The sequence below is a fragment of the Tamandua tetradactyla genome, chromosome X (assembly GCF_023851605.1).
Source record: "Tamandua tetradactyla isolate mTamTet1 chromosome X, mTamTet1.pri, whole genome shotgun sequence".
NCBI classification, from domain to species: Eukaryota; Metazoa; Chordata; class Mammalia; order Pilosa; family Myrmecophagidae; genus Tamandua; species Tamandua tetradactyla.
The window spans coordinates 137,268,346-137,284,663 of NC_135353.1; the positions used below are offsets into that span (position 1 = coordinate 137,268,346).

The following is a 16,318-nucleotide window of genomic DNA, read 5'->3' on the forward strand; positions in this document are numbered from 1 at the left end:
TTTACCACCTCCTCTATCTTTCTCCTTGCCATAGCTGCATATTCCCACAGTTGGATCATTTTTTGTTTCTATGGTATATAAGTGCTACTACTGCAATGAGTGATAGTAATTTACTGCATTGACCCACAATTTTAATCAATTATAGATTTAAAAGACCAAGTAAATCAGATTAAGAATATACTATTAGAAATTGTTTCCAAAAAAAGCCATGGGAGGGTTTTCCCTGCAGTCCTCTCAGCACCCCACAGGGCATAGATGTTGAGGAAGTATTTTTCTTGTTACTCCTTGCTGCCTCCAGGCCATTTCTCCTTCTGTTTCTTTTTCTTTCTTTCTTTCTTTTCTTTTTTGTATGGGCAGACACCAGGAAACTCCAATTTCTTTTAAAATCCCAAGTTTCTTTGAAGAACATAATATTAGACTATGCTACCTGTTACCATCATTAAGGTAGTCATTTACTGGTCTCCAGATCATGCCCTATATTTCAATGAACAATTTGCACTTGGTTTACCTTTTTTTTTCTTGATTGTTCCTGCCATTAACCAAGGTGTCCAACTGTCACACAAATCTTCCATCTGAGAGCTTAGAATTTCAGCTCTTTGACCTCATTTTAATAATCATGTCATTCTTGATTTCCTATCAGCCAAGGTCATAACCTTTGGTCTTCTAAAATTACAAACAGATCCTTTCTACCCTCATGTAGCTATTTTCCTCCATATCCCTCTTTCAACAATCTTTCTATTGTACAGGAACTTCTCGTCTACTGCCCTTAACATTTTTTTTTCCTTGTCCATTACCCCTTCATATCTTCATTGTCCTAACTCAGTTTTAATCCCATAACCCATCACAATCACCTGTCCATTGGAAACACCTTCAAATCCCTCGTCTCACTTTCCTTTCTTTGTTCTCATCTGTAAGAATGAAAATCCTTTGCTTATACTAGAGCAGCAAAATGTGCCTGGAGAATAACACACAACTATATTGACTGGAGTTATTTTGCATGTGTTCTGTTTTGCTAGCTGCTGGAATGCAATATACCAGAAACTCAATGGCTTTTAAAAAGGTGAATTTAATAAATTGCAAGTTGACCGTTTTTAGGCCATGGAACTGTTCCAATTAAAACAAGTCTACAGAAATGTCCACTCTAAGGTATCCAGGGAAAGACACCTTGATTCAAGAAGGCCGATGAAGTTTAGGGTTTCTCTCTTAAGTGTAAAGGCACATGGTGAACACGGTCAGGGTTTATCTCTCATCTGGAAGGGTACATGGTGAACACAGTATCATCTGCTAGCTTTCTTTCCTGGTTTCCTGTTTCATGAAACTCCCTAGGAGGTGTTTTCCTTCTTCATATCTAAAAGTCGCTGGCTGGTGGACTCTCTGCTTTGTGGTTCTGCAACATTCTCTACTCTCTCAGAATCTCTTGCTTTCTTCAAAATGTTTCCTCTTTTATAGGATTCCAGTAAACTAATCAAGACCCACCTGGAATGCATGGAGACACGTCTCCACCTAATTCAGTTTAACAACCACTCTTGATTGAGTAACATCTTCAGGGAGATAATGTAATTAAAGTTTCAAGCATACAGAACTGAATAGGGATTAGAAGAAATGGCTGTCTTTACAAAATGGGATTAGGATTAAAATATGGCTTTTCTAGGGTACATACATCCTTTTATACCTGCACAGTATGTATTACCACAAATCCTAATTCTGGAAGTCTGCTATTTTATTTTAATGACTTCTTCCTGCCACCTTCCGAGATGACAATTTCACATCTCTTTTCCTCTCAAACTTCTAATGCCTCCATGGACCCTATATTCCCAGCTGGTCATCTTTTTTCTATTTTTTTTTTAAACAATTTTATTTATTTATTTATTTTTGTATAGGCAGGCACCAGGAATTGAACCCAGGTATCCAGCATGGCAGGCAAGTGCTCTGCCTGCTGAGCCACTGTGGCCTGCCCTCTTGTTTCTATTTTACTAAGAAACTTGAAACTACCAGGATCAAACTTCTTTGGAGTTTCAACACTACATTAAACAGCTTTTCTGCATTGTGACTCTATTCAGTGGTGTTCCTGTTTTAAGAATGACTGAATCACTTCTATCTGGGACTAGCCCTAGCCTCTGTGTACTGGATTCCGCTCACTTCTGGCCACCTGAGGGCTTTGCACACTTTTGCATTTTTAACTTATCCCTCTCTGTTGGACCATCAGCTCACAAACAAGAAACACCACCTAACTTTCAAAATGCCTTCCCTTCATCAGTATCTGTTAACCTTTTTGGAAAGATTTCTATGTTAAAAAAAATATTTAAAAAACAAAACAAAACATTTTAAAGTTTCAGAATTAATGGAAGATCTTCTAATTCTACTACATCAAATACATTGCTGTTAAATTCCCCACATATTAAGAAACATCTTTGAAGGGAGTTTTGAATTTGAAAAGTTTTTTTTTAAGTAGGAATAAAACAGTTTACAGTAAATTCGTATATCTGAAATTCTTACGTAACTAACATGAAGACAGTCACTTGTCAAGTCATATTTTCATTTCAATAACTCCCTACAACATAATCAAATTGGTTTTGATTGGCCAAACTGGACACACACACACACACACACACACGCACTTGTATACAGAGAGGCAAGTTTCATATTCCTAATAAAAATGCTATACATATTTCGATAGTTCAAAATTCAAAACTAAAGACTATCAACAGAATGTCACAGGTAGATTCATCAGTCACTAGGGTCTTTTTCCTAAAGCAACCAAAAATTGTATTCAATAGAATAGAATGTCTATATTATGTCCAGGGACATCTTTGTTTCCAACACATAGTCAAGAATTACAAATGAATTTGCACCAGTAAAATGTTGGCCTCCTGGCAAACACTGGTATCATAGGAGCGTCTTCCCTTCATCAGCCTCACAGAGTATATACAGTTGCCAAATTTACATTTACTACAAGTTTGCAAATCTCTTTGATAGTGATCTTGCATTGCTATTATTGCACTACTAAGTAAAGTAAATCATTTTTAATATTTTATAAACAATTTTATTTTTGAGACATATTTCTTCTTTCATTCCATACTGACTTCTACTCAGAGAACTGATAATCATATGTAGCAAACGTGCAGCTGTATGCCAAATGTTGATCTATAGGCCAATCTGAGCTGGTGGTCAGACAGACAATCTTGTGCAAAGCCAGAGCATGCAGCTTATGTTATTACCCATTGGCCTCTTAACAGAACTAATTTATCTCTAGCCCATAATCTGAGTAGGGGTTAGAGCTAGACTTAGTATGTCTCCTGATTCTGGGAGCAGGGACCAGAGGGAAAGTTCTAGTGCTCAAAAGCCCTCAAGGGCAATATCATGCAGGTGTATAGGGCTGTCATGAAACATGACAGCACAGGCCTCTGGGAAAGTAGAGATGGTAAAAGCAAATAAGAGAGTCCAAAGGACATGATCTAAGCAAACAAGCTACTCTCTGCAGTTCCTCAAGGTCCTGCTTTTAAAAACCATTCCAGTCGCATAAAAGAGCATGAAAAGCTTTATAAAATCCCATACTTGTTTGGAAAGATCAGCGACACCTGAAAGACCACAGTGGTGATGAGAACTAGTTAGCGAGATCCAAATTCAGTTTCAACCAAGCTTTTGATAGCACCCTCCCTGGCTTTCTATTTGAGACAAGCTAGGAAATCAGTCTTGCCTATTTTATGCCTGGGTCTGGGGACAAGTGGAGTTCAAAATCCTCCATATACCCATACCATGTTAGAGAATTTTCAAAACAGGGATATACAGATATAGATACAGAAATGCAAATGGATACAGATATAGATATAGACATAGACATAAATATAGATATAGATATAGATATAGATATAGATATAGATATAGATATAGATATAGATATAGATATATAACCATCTGGTCAGAGCTTTTAGGCATTTGCCTGCCAAACTAAGAAGGGAACAGTGAAGAGAAAGAGAAAACAGGAAAAACATCAGATAACATTTAAACATTTTCTGTGGTACTATGGTCTCTAAATTTCTTTCAATATTAGAGACAGTATCATACAGTGAATCTGGACCCAACTGCCTATGTTCAAATCCCAGCTCTGCCACCAATAAGCTACATCACTGTGTACTACAGTTTTTTCCACTGTAAAACAGTGACAATAATAGCACCTACATCAAATGGTTGTTGAGGATTAGAGAAGAATTATACGTAGTTAATATTAGTAGTTATTCTTAATAAAGGAGCTCGATCATTCCTTTATTGGGACTATTGGTGCTCAATAGCTAAAAAAAGACATGAAAAAATAAAATCAATAATCATAAGGAGAATTCTAATCCACTTCAAATGCCATAAATTGCTAATTAAAAGGTACAAATAAATGGTAAATTTTACATTCGTATTATGAATCATCCAAGCCATCACCAAAATAATTTTTTTCCAGGATGTGTTTTATTTAAAGATTAAAAAGTAATTTTTAATAGACATAGTGTTTGCATGTAAGTGAAGTTCCTACATGACTTTTTTCAATTCTGGGAAAGAGTCTGCTTTTCCAAACGTGAAGGTCAGTGATGTGTCAGAAATCAGCGTTAATGTATTAGATAAGAACGCTAAACATTAATTGAACACTCACTAGAAGACTAGCACTTTTCATAGATTCTCATTTAATGTCCATAAACACCTTGGAAGTTTTATTATTATCTATATTTTACAAATAAGAAACCTGACATTCAGTTTATTCAAGTCATTTCATGAGGTCCAGAAAATGACATAATTGGAAGTTGAAGTCATTTTTGTCCAATCACATAAAATAACGACAGGAACTAACATTTATTTAGTGCCTTCTGCATGTTCTGTTTGAGAAGTCTTACTATACTATCACCCATCAATATTGTAACAAACTGACTATCTAGGATTCATGTTGTCACTCCATAGATGAAGAAACCAAGGTTCAGAGGGATTGGATAAGCTAGCCAAGGACTCTGAGCCAAAGATTGGCAGGTTAGGGATTCAGAGGCTGTTTGTCAGATTATAAAAATTTAGGATTATAAAAATAACTATATGCTGGCGATGGCCTTTGAGTTTTAAAAAGCTACATCTGTTTGAAAATATATTACAAATTTCCAAGACTCATAAACTAACACTAAAATTAAAAGTAGATAATAATTACAATGATTCTCAAAAGTTACAATATTATTTCTGGAAGCCCTGAAACAGCTGCACATCATTTAAATGGCAAAAATCAACGGATGGCTTACTCAGAATATACAAAGTAGCTTGGTTTATATTCAAGATGGAAGAGAAGTAAACATCAAAGAGCTTTCATTGAAAAGGAAATTATTTCTTGATGTTTTACAAAGTAATATTTATAAATGTGAAAATGGAATAGGCCTGTTATAAATGCATTTTATAAAGCCAACTTTATAAAGCCATTTTATCAAGCCAGCTATTATATTTATGGCATACTGCCTTTAAAAAAAAGGCTAAAGCTAAAAATCAATTGAACTATATAACCTTGTCTTACCTTAAAATGTTTCCAAAGGAATATATAAAGAAATCATTGAAAACTTATTGTTTGACTTCTGAATGCATTATTTTGTAACACAATAGCAGTTAAATAAGTAATAGGAAAGTACAAAATAAGCAATTTTGCCATTACAATGAGGTGACTAGCATAAAGAGGCTTAAATTAAAAATGCTACTTTTGCTCAAAATCTCATTCTAAAAGGCATTTGGCGGCAGTTCTTCTTATCACATGTAATATTAGAAATCAAATTTGAACTAAATTTTCATTTTAAAGATGGCCACTGGCAATAAGTATTTTTCTGGAAAGTATATGATTTAAGAGAGTGATAGAATTCCAAGTATAAGAAAGTATTTTTATTTTGTTTAAATGCAGGCCTAACAGAAGAACAACTTTATTGTGCACCCATTAAACATTTTGTTTAAACATTAAGAAGTTCACTAAAAACAAACAAGCTTTTTCCAAAAAGCTGAATAAAAGATTGCTTACAATTGTTTTGACATGGCTTTCTTGTGCCAAAGTCAGAAAATATCTCTTTCCGTGTGTTAACCCTCAGATAGCAATTTTTTCAAAACTAAATTAACAAAATTTAGCTGAACTAAAATAACAAAATCAGTTCTCAGCAAATGAAAAGTACTTTTTGCTGCTATAGAGAAAAACACAAGATAAAATTTGACTATGTCAAAATTAATCATGTTAATCTATTTTTGGAGCTAACTGCTTAACTGACTATTCATGACTCTCAAGGGCCATGGATAATTAGAGTCAATTTCACATTACTATGTTATCAATGTTCAGATTAAAAATTAAATTTGCTATTATCGCTGGAAATCATCTTAAATGTGGGCCCTTGTATTTTGTGTTCTAATAAGTAGAAATATAGCACCTTGATGACAGCATTAACACGAATTCATGTAGTGATGAGCTGTAACATCTAAAGTTTTGCTACTATAAATAAATGCCATATAAAAATTTTTGTTATGTAATGCTCAGAAATAATTTTAGACCATCAAGCTATGATCAATATATTACATTTTTCAGCTTGAATTTTGTTCATCCATTTAAATGAATAATAATTTAACAAAGGATCCTTGTTATAGACTTTTCCTGTAGTCAAAGGGAATTCTGTGGTCAAAGGGAATATATGTAACTACCTGATTGTGCTGGTTTGAAGCTGTTATGTACCCCAGAAAAGTCATGTTCTTTTAATTTAATCTTGTGAGAAGAGACCTATTATTGGGTGGGAATTTTTTATTAGGTTGTTTCCCTGGAGACGTGACCCACCCAATCGTAGGTGGGACCTTTTGATTAAATTGTTTCCATGGAGATGTGACCCACCCAATTCAAGGTGGGTCTTAATCCTTTTACTGGAGCCCTGTTTGAAGCCTTCAACTGATTAGATTAAACATCACTAATTGCAGGAGTACCCACCATGGCCGACTGCAGATGTAATCAGCTATGGATGCAATCAACATGCTGATGATTTAATAAACCAGCCTCTGGTTTATTTACCAGCCATGAAATGTCCTTGAAATAATGGTTAAGCCAGTGCTTCCTTGACCAGACAACTGGGCACTATCACCTGGCCAAATTGACACATGAACCTAATCATAGCACTGATTTTCCCTCTTTTTTTGTCACAAATAAAATGTCACTGATGATTCAAAAGATTTTTTCATTAGAGATGAAAGAATATTTGTTGCTGAAAAGTAGTAGTGAGTGAGGAATAATTATGAAGTCCTATACTTGGGTTAAGCAAATCAATGGCTCTAGTTCTCAATGAGGTAAATTTTGTTTATAAAAATTAAGGGATTGTCTTTCCTGCAATATTTTGAAAAAATGTCCCTAGAATACTCTTTCCAAATGAACACTTTAATTTAAACATACATACAGACTAAGAAGATGTGAATCCACACTCATGAGTCATCAGTTGAGATGGCATTTGTGCTGGGGCACCCGCTACCCTGTGGTGGCCTGAAGTTTTGTCTTCAGGGTCCATAAACTGGATTCTTGAAACAAAATCTCTGGCAAAAAAGCCCCATTTGACTTGTTTAGAGCCCAGATTTCACATTATATTTTTGGCTTCCAAATCCCAAATAAATTATTTAGTTGTAAGTGTTAAACTAAGTATAGTTCTGGACATAGAAAGGGGGTCCTGGAGGTAACATTACACATTTATATAGTCATCCACTTGCGATTATTACAATGTGCCTTTTTAGGTAAGATATCTTATGTTCCTGATATTCACAAGATAGAGAGCATTGAGCTAATTAGTGTGACATCCTCCTAGGAATTCACAGTTGTCATGCCAGAAATACACACAGCTGATGTATGAGTTTCATTTAGATTATTAAAGAGCAGCTGGAGCAAATTATTAGAAAAATGAGGTGCAAATATACCACATTATATAAGCTTTAATTTTTACACCTACAAGCTAATTTTCTTAATACTACATTAGGAGTGAGTTACGTTATGCTGACTACATAAATGTTTATAGACATATCTGAATTATATTTATGAATCATATTACTTTATTACACTCAAAATAAATCCAAGCATCACTGTTACTAAAATACAATTTTACAACTAAAGCCCAGTTGTCTTCACTTAAATATCAGTCTTGCGCAAAATAAAACCTGTTCCTAAGTAAAATGGAAATTCAGTTCCATATTTTATTACTACGAATATGCAACCACCTATAGTGATGTGAGTCTACAATGCGTTACCCAATGATCATGTAACAATGGACAGTGAGATTAGCTTTGCCCATTTTAATTTTTACTCAGGCCAAAGAATTCATTTCATGGTTATTAAGGAGAGAATTAAACCATCAGGTTTTGATGCATGAAATCATTAATGCATTTTTCTGCCATGACTTCACACATGCTGTATTTATTTGTTTGTTTTTGTTCATTTATTTGCTCTTTCCATTTCACCTGAAGATAGTACTTAAGGTTCCATGATTTTAATTCTAGGTTGACTGACTTAATATTTTTCTATTTTCTGAAATTCATTGACATAAAATTATAATTTTGAATTCAAGATAGTACTGGGATTCCCATACTTACTACTCTTATTTCTTCCCTATCTCAGTTAATGGTATCACCTTCCTTAGACTTGCTTAGTATCAGGAGTAATATGACTCTTCTTTCTCCCTCATTGTTCCATGTCCAATTTTCAGCAAATGTAGGTGTGGTGATCATTGCAATGCATCAAACAAATCCCCTTCCAGGTATGAAGAATCTATTCCCATAGGTACTGTGAATGATGCTAGAAGATGACCATCAGATTAGCCCTCTTTGGGAATTGCTTTGATTTAAAAAAATGCTTTTCCCTAAGTCATACTTGCTTCCTCCTGTAGCTCACATTCAATGACTGACCAGCTCAGCTACAGAAAGGCCTAGTCCCTTTCTCCCAATTTGGGATAATTTGAAGCGCCATCCCAGCTTCAGAGTACTAATGTCCAATAAGAATTCTCTTGGACCACCAATGTTGGGGTAAATATTTTCCTCTTCCATCAGGCTCACCAGTACCATGTTTAAACTTTAAATATATCAATGTCTACCTTGTATTGAGATGATTTATGGATATCTATTTCCACCACTAGATATGAACTCCAGGGTGGTGGGAGCCATGTCATATTCATCTTTGCATCCAGTGGCAATATTCAAAATTTAATAATTTTGATTCAAGCTCTGACCAATCTAAAAGTACATTTCATTAAGGACCTGAAGTCCCCTCAAGTTCCATATGTTAACATTTTAGTTGCCGGTGGATTATTGAATGGCCCTAGAGGGCCTGAGGGAGGTGCTGGCATGGCTAGATTAGCAAAGGGTATACTGTGGTGAATTATAAACAATTGAGCATTTACCAAACCACACAGAAAAGGATCTATTACAATATTTTAACAAGTAGAGTATAATCGATTGAATGTCAGCCTTATTCTTAACTACCATGCTTAACGAGGCTTTCTAGATTATAAACTATTAGTAAATAATGGTTGCATACTTAAAAGCATAATTGATCATCACCATAATTTTAGTTTTCATTACTCCAAAAAATAAATAAAAACATGACATAATTGAAAATGATTAAAAGACCACTCACACACGCACACACGTATATGCACACAAATACTGATACATACACTTTGATCAGCACAAATAGCGAAATTCTCATACATGTGTGAAAATTTTATAGTCTAGTTTTAAAAATTTTATTTCAGATAAGTAAAGGGCTGTTTAGAAACAACTACACTTACACTGTTTTAAAATATTGTGGAAATCTTCCAATAGTAATATAAAGAAAAACAGTAATTAGCCTTCCTTATTGGCTCAATTATTCTAAAGCATAATGACAATGTTAATACAACTCTAAGGGACTATTGTGGGTACAGCAGACATGATCACGCCTTGTAAATGTTTTTCAAAATTATGAAGTCTCAAAACCTCTTGTGTAGTCAGCAACATATTTAATTCACCCTCTTAGCAATGGCCCTTGAGTTTCCTTTAACTTCTCAAATTCCTTCTAAGGTCCTTCAAACCAATATGTTGAAAGAACCCACATCTGAATAGTGCAAATATGTACTGAAATTTTATGGTCTCATAAATGCTGACAAAATCAACCGAAAGTGATTATACAAAAAAGCATACCAAATCTAATTATTTGATTCTTTGTAGATCCATCTCAATAACTTTAAGAGTCTGATTCATGGACAAGGGGCTTTGTTTAAGATGGTCAGAAACATTTCACAGTTCATGGTGCCTCTTACTTTCCATCTCATAAATAGCAGGACTTGCTGCCTTCTACAGATTAAAAAACTGAAATTTATTATGTTTTATAAAAAGTTAATCATGCCAATTTTGAGTGACTTAACCTTTAAAGAAAACTAGTTAAAATTCTAAAACATAAAAATCAACTAGTAGGATTGCCACTTGATAGATAAAATGAAAAACTGAAATTTAAATAGATTTAAGTTGATTTTCATTTTCTGTATTGCATAAAAAATGGTCAGAAATTCTATTTTTTGTGTGGAATAGGCTTACTATAGCTCAAAATCTATTTATCACGTGAGGAATTATCAATGGGCTTTGTAATGCCAAAAGTCCAAAAAGTAATGGAACGATATCAGAAGTTGGGGAAACTATTTCTGCTGTAACATTTGAGATAAAGCATATAAGAAGTAGGGGTATGAGCAAGTGGGTTCTTCCTACATTGGTACATTCTATTACTGTGGTAATAACTGGATTATTGGGGGACATCAGAAGGCCAATTTAATGCCAAGTTTTACATTTGAAAGTACCTTTCTGCTTGCTAATGCATTTCTGGGTTGACTGTGGGCATGGGCAGTTGAAATACTCAGTTCCCACAGCCAAAGTTCATTCCAAGACGGAACATGGGTACACCAGACCCATGGGCCCAAAAGCACAATTTCCGCTGAGGTACATATTGCTCACCCTCAGCCTCAGGGTTAGGGGCTTTTGGCACATACTGGGACCAGAAGTTCTGGCTGGAACTGCACTGGATCTCCATCCAGCTCAACTAGCTGCCACAGCTGGGGAGAGGCAGGCCTGAGGGGAAGAGGAGGCCCAAGAGTTCCATCTGTTGGGAAGAAGAGGAAAGTGCAGTCTAGCAAACTGCCTATCTGCCTAGCTTTAAACAGATCCACAAGTATAATATGCATACTGTGCATGAGGTCTGGGCCTTGGTTTGGTGGGGAATTACTGACAAACCAAGTACAAAAGGAGATCTTCAACACAAAAGGAAGCAATAACAAAAACTTAGATAAATGAGGGAAATAAGCTTTCAAAATACCCTATCAAGATAGCTAAGTGTTGGGTGGGCCACAGTGGCTCAGTGGCAGAGTTCTCACCTGCCATGCCAGAGACCAGGGTTCAATTCCCGGTGCCTGCCCATGTGAAAAAAATAATAATAATCAAGTGCTTTGAAGCCAACAGAAAATCACAAAGTATATGAAGATGCAGGCAGATATGAACCAGCCAAGTCACCAAATTAAAAAACCAGAGGAGACAAAAAATTTGGAATAGCTAATCAAAGATATTCATACAAATTACATACATAAATTCAATGGGTTGGCTAACGACATAAAGGATAATAAGGTGATATGAGAAGAGCATAAGGAAGAATTTGAAAGAATAGAAAACAGCATGTCTTGTAGAAATGAAAAATACGTAGACCAAGTTAAAAATATACTAGAGATACACAATGGCAGATTTGAAGAGGCAGAAGAAATAATAAGTGAACAAGAGGACAAGACAATTGAATCCATACACACAAAAGAACATAAGGCAAAGAAGAAGGAAAATTTTGGAATATAACCTTAGAGAAATGATGACAAAACAAAGTGAACAATCTCAGGGTCCCAGAAAGAGAATAGAAGAGTGAAGGGCTAAGAAGATTAGTTGAGGAGATAATGGGGGAAACTTCCTGATCTTTATAAAAGACACAAATATGCAAATCAAAGAAGCCAAATGAACCCCAAATAAGATCAGGAACAAGACAAGAATGCCCTCTGTCACCACTATTACTCAACATTGTAACAGACGTTCTAATTAGAGCATCCGGCAGGAAAAAGAAATACAAGGCATCCACATCAGAAATGCAGTAAAACTTCCATTATTTGCACAACATGACATTATACTTGGAACAGCCTGACAAATCAATGACAAAGCTGCGTGAGATAGGAAACAGATACAGCAAAGTGGCTGGATACAAGATTGATGTACAAAAACCATTAATGTTTCTATACACAAATTATAATCTAACTGAGGGGACAATTAAGGAAAAAAATCCATTCAAAATAGCAACTAAAAGAAACAGATATTTAGGGATAAATTTAACCAAGGATGTAAAGAACTTGTACTTGGAAAACTGAAAAAAACATGCCTAAATGAAATCAAAGAAGTTGTAAATAGGTGGAAAGGCATTCTGTGCTCATGGATGGGGTGGTTAAATGTAGTTAAGAAGTCAATTCTAGCCAAATTGATACACACATTCAATGCAATACCAATCAAAATTGCAAAAAAAAAACACTTTGAAAACTTGGAAAAGCTAGTTAAAAACCTATTTGGAAAGGAAAGGGCCTCGAATAACTAAAAATATCCTAAAAAGAAGAGCAAAGTGGGAAGACCAACACTTCTTGATTTTAAAGCTTATTACAAAGCCACAGTGGTCAAAACAGCATGATACTGGCACAAAGACAGAAGTATTGACTAATGGAATTGAATCAAGAGTGTGGAGACAGACACTAAATCTATGGTCAACTGGTCTTCTACAAGGCCCCCAAATCCAGTGAAATGGGACAGAAAAGTCTTTTCAATAAATGGGCATGGGATAACTGGATATCAACAGCCAAAAGAATGAATGAAGACCCTTACCTCACACCCTATACAAAAATTAACTCAGAGTGGATCAAAGACCTATATATAAGAGCCAGTACCATAATACTCCTCAAAGAAAATATAGGAAAACATCTTCAAGACCTAGCATTAGGACATAGCTGCTTAAACCTTACACCCAAAGCACAAGCATCAAAAGAAAAGATGGATAAATGGGAACTCATCAAAATCGAATGCTTCTGTGCCTCAAAGGACATTGTCAAAAAGGTAAAAAAGGTAACCACTCAATGGGAGAAAATACTTGGAAATCACACAACAGATCGAGGTTTGATATACTGTATACATAAAGAAATCATACAAGTCAACAGCAGAAGATCAAAGTACCCAACTATAAAATGGGCTAAAGATACAAATAGACATTTTTCTAAAGAGCAAATACAGATGGCTCAAAAGCACATGAAGATATCCTCATCTTCATTAGCTACAAGGGAAATGCAAATCAAGAATACCATGAGATATCACCTCACACCTGTAAGAATGGCTGCTATTAAACAAACAGAAAACTACAAATGTTGGAGAGGATGGGGAGAAATTGGAACACTTATTAATTGCTGGTGGGAATATATAATGGTACAGCTGCTGTGGAAAAAGTTTGGTGGGTTTGTAGAAAACTAAATAACTAGTTGCCCTAAGACCAATAACACAACTTAGTATATACCCAGAAGAGCTGAAAGCAATGACACAAACAGACATTTGCACACCAATGTCCATAGCAGCTTTATTCACAATTGCCAAAAGGTGAAACAATCCTAGTGCCCATCAACAGACTAGTATATAAGTAAAATGTGGTATATAAATATGATGGAATAATATGCAGCAGTAAGATGAAATGAGGTCTTGAAGCAAATGACAATGTGGACAATACTTAAGGTCATGATGCTGAGTGAGACAAGCCAGACACAAAGGATAGATACTGTATGATTTTGCTATAATGACTCCGGTAAAGGTAAACTCAGAAGGTGATAATGTAGAATACAGGGGACCTAGAGATAGATAGAATCTAGAGATGGATAAATGGTTAGCTAATGAGGTTGAACTTAAATATAAGAGAATGGAGAGAAGTGAATGCAGTTCATTAGTTGGTTTATAAATATATTGCCATATTGAATGTGAACATGATTGAGAGGGGTTGTGTAGAGCCATGCATCTGTCCAATTAACATTACAAATATAAAGAACATTTTGCATGAACTACTTCAAAGGTATGAATCTTGTAGGAAGAGTAAATAATATCGGGATATACAAGGTACAGAGGGAAAACTACTATTGCATGCTATGTAATAGCATATAAAGATATCCATAGTACCACAGCAATACCAGAGTAAATAATTGGGGGATGAGGGAGGGACAAGAGTTAAGGGGGGGGGTGTGTTTGGATTTTCTATTTGGTGTGGGTGTATTTATCTGTTATTTTTCTCTTTGGAGGCATGAAAATTGTCTAAAATTGAGAGTACTGACTGTACAACTAAGCGAGGATAATGTGAGGCATGGATGGTTTATTTTGGACATTATCCATGATGCTCAATCGATGGGAGTTGCTGAAGCATACATTGACTGAGAAGCAGAAGGGTAAACTGTGATGTATACAGATGATGGAATATTGTGCAGCTCCAGATAGGACTGAAGTCAGGAAGTATGCAATGAGGTGAATGAACTTCGGGGATATTATGTGGTGCAAAAATAAGCCAGAAATAAAAGCATAAGTATTGTATGTTATCTTTTAGAAAACACTTATGAGAAAATTGGAGTCTAGATTTTAGGCTTTTATAGCAGTCACATTTAGTCCAGAGCTGTCAATTTTATTTCTAGATTTTGAGATTCTGTGCTATACATGTATAATCCTGTATTTCCCTGGAATTTTGGGTACCTGTGTGACACTGAAGATTCAGAGCTGGAGTTCTGCAGCTCTGAAAGTCAACATTGCTACATACAGCAACTGTTAGAGGAACCAAAATAAGAGATCAGGCTTCTATTAGAGATAAGAATGAAGCTGATCTAATCAGGACTAAGGTAAATCACGATACAGGGTAAAGGATGATTATCTGTATTTTAGAACTTCACTTACAATATGAGACCAAAGGAAGAGAGGTTTATTTTGTCCAAAACATGAAGTTTTTGTAACACATAATCTAACTCAACTTATCTGGATAGCTCATTTAAACAAACTAAAAACATGGAGCCCAGAATGGGAACGAGGGCTTGTAATTCTGTATAGCTTAATGTAATACCTGGATAAATCACTGAATATGTTGTGTAGATAATTAAAAAGTATTGGCAGAGGGTGCAAGGGTAGGTTAGTGGTAGAATTCTTGCCTGCCATACGGGAGACCAGGGTTCAATTCCCGGCCCATGCACTTCCCAAAAAACAAACAAGGAAACCAACAAAAGCAAACAAACAGAAAATTCAACAAATGGTGCTGCAATAACAGGATACTCAAACAGAAAAAGAATGAAATATGACTCTGCTATATATCATGCAAAAAAAAAAAAAGGAAAAAAAAGTATTGACAAAGTCCCTTGAGGTAATGGAGAAAAAAAAATGGAACTATTACTTTTCCACTGAGGAAACTCAATACTCTCTCAAACATTACGGACTCCCAAGTCAATAGGCCAAGCTCTTGATCTTGAGGCTTGTTCTTTTGAAACTCATTCCTGTAACAGAGAAGCCAAGCCTACCTACAGTTATGCCTAAGAATCACTTCCAGAAAACAGCATATCTTTTGCTGCTCAGATGTGGCCACTATCTCTCTCTAAGCCCTACTCTGCAAGTAAAATCATTACCCTCCCCATTACATGGGACATGACATCCAGGGGTGAAAATCTCCCTGGCAGCATAGAACAGGACTCTCAGACATGAGCCTGGCCCTGGCACCATGTGATCAACAACACCTTCCTGACCAAATAGGGGAAAAGAAATATAACAAAACAAGGTAGCAGTGGCTAACAGAGATCAAACAGAGTCAAGAGGCTCTTGTGGAGGCTACTCTTACACATGCGCCTAGCCCCTTGCTAAGCAATTAATTCTGTTCAGGGACCATCAGGACACTTTGTATAAAGAATGCTTTGTTAGAGATAAAGGAAGCGAACTTCACACATAACAAAGACTTTAACCTATTTGTCATGTATCAATTGGGTACATTTAGATGTTTTTATAGTACCAAGTCCTGTAAATAGATATTCTCACAGAATGCTGTTAGGATCATAAATTGGTACAACTAACTTGGAGGTATTTATTATAATTTTAAATATAAATACCCTTAAATACATATTTTCACTTCTAGGAATTTATTCCATGAGTAAATTTGAATAAATGATCCGAAGGGTATAGCACTAGACATAAAATGCGTGCCTCAAAATTCTCATTTTTAGAAAGC

At 35.5% G+C, this 16,318-nt stretch overlaps 1 protein-coding gene across 2 annotated transcripts in view; it reads right to left on the minus strand.

Moving 5' to 3' along the window:
• Positions 1–16,318, minus strand: part of CFAP47 (cilia and flagella associated protein 47) — a 429,253-nt gene that overhangs the window by 111,130 nt on the left and 301,805 nt on the right. The window lies entirely within an intron of this gene.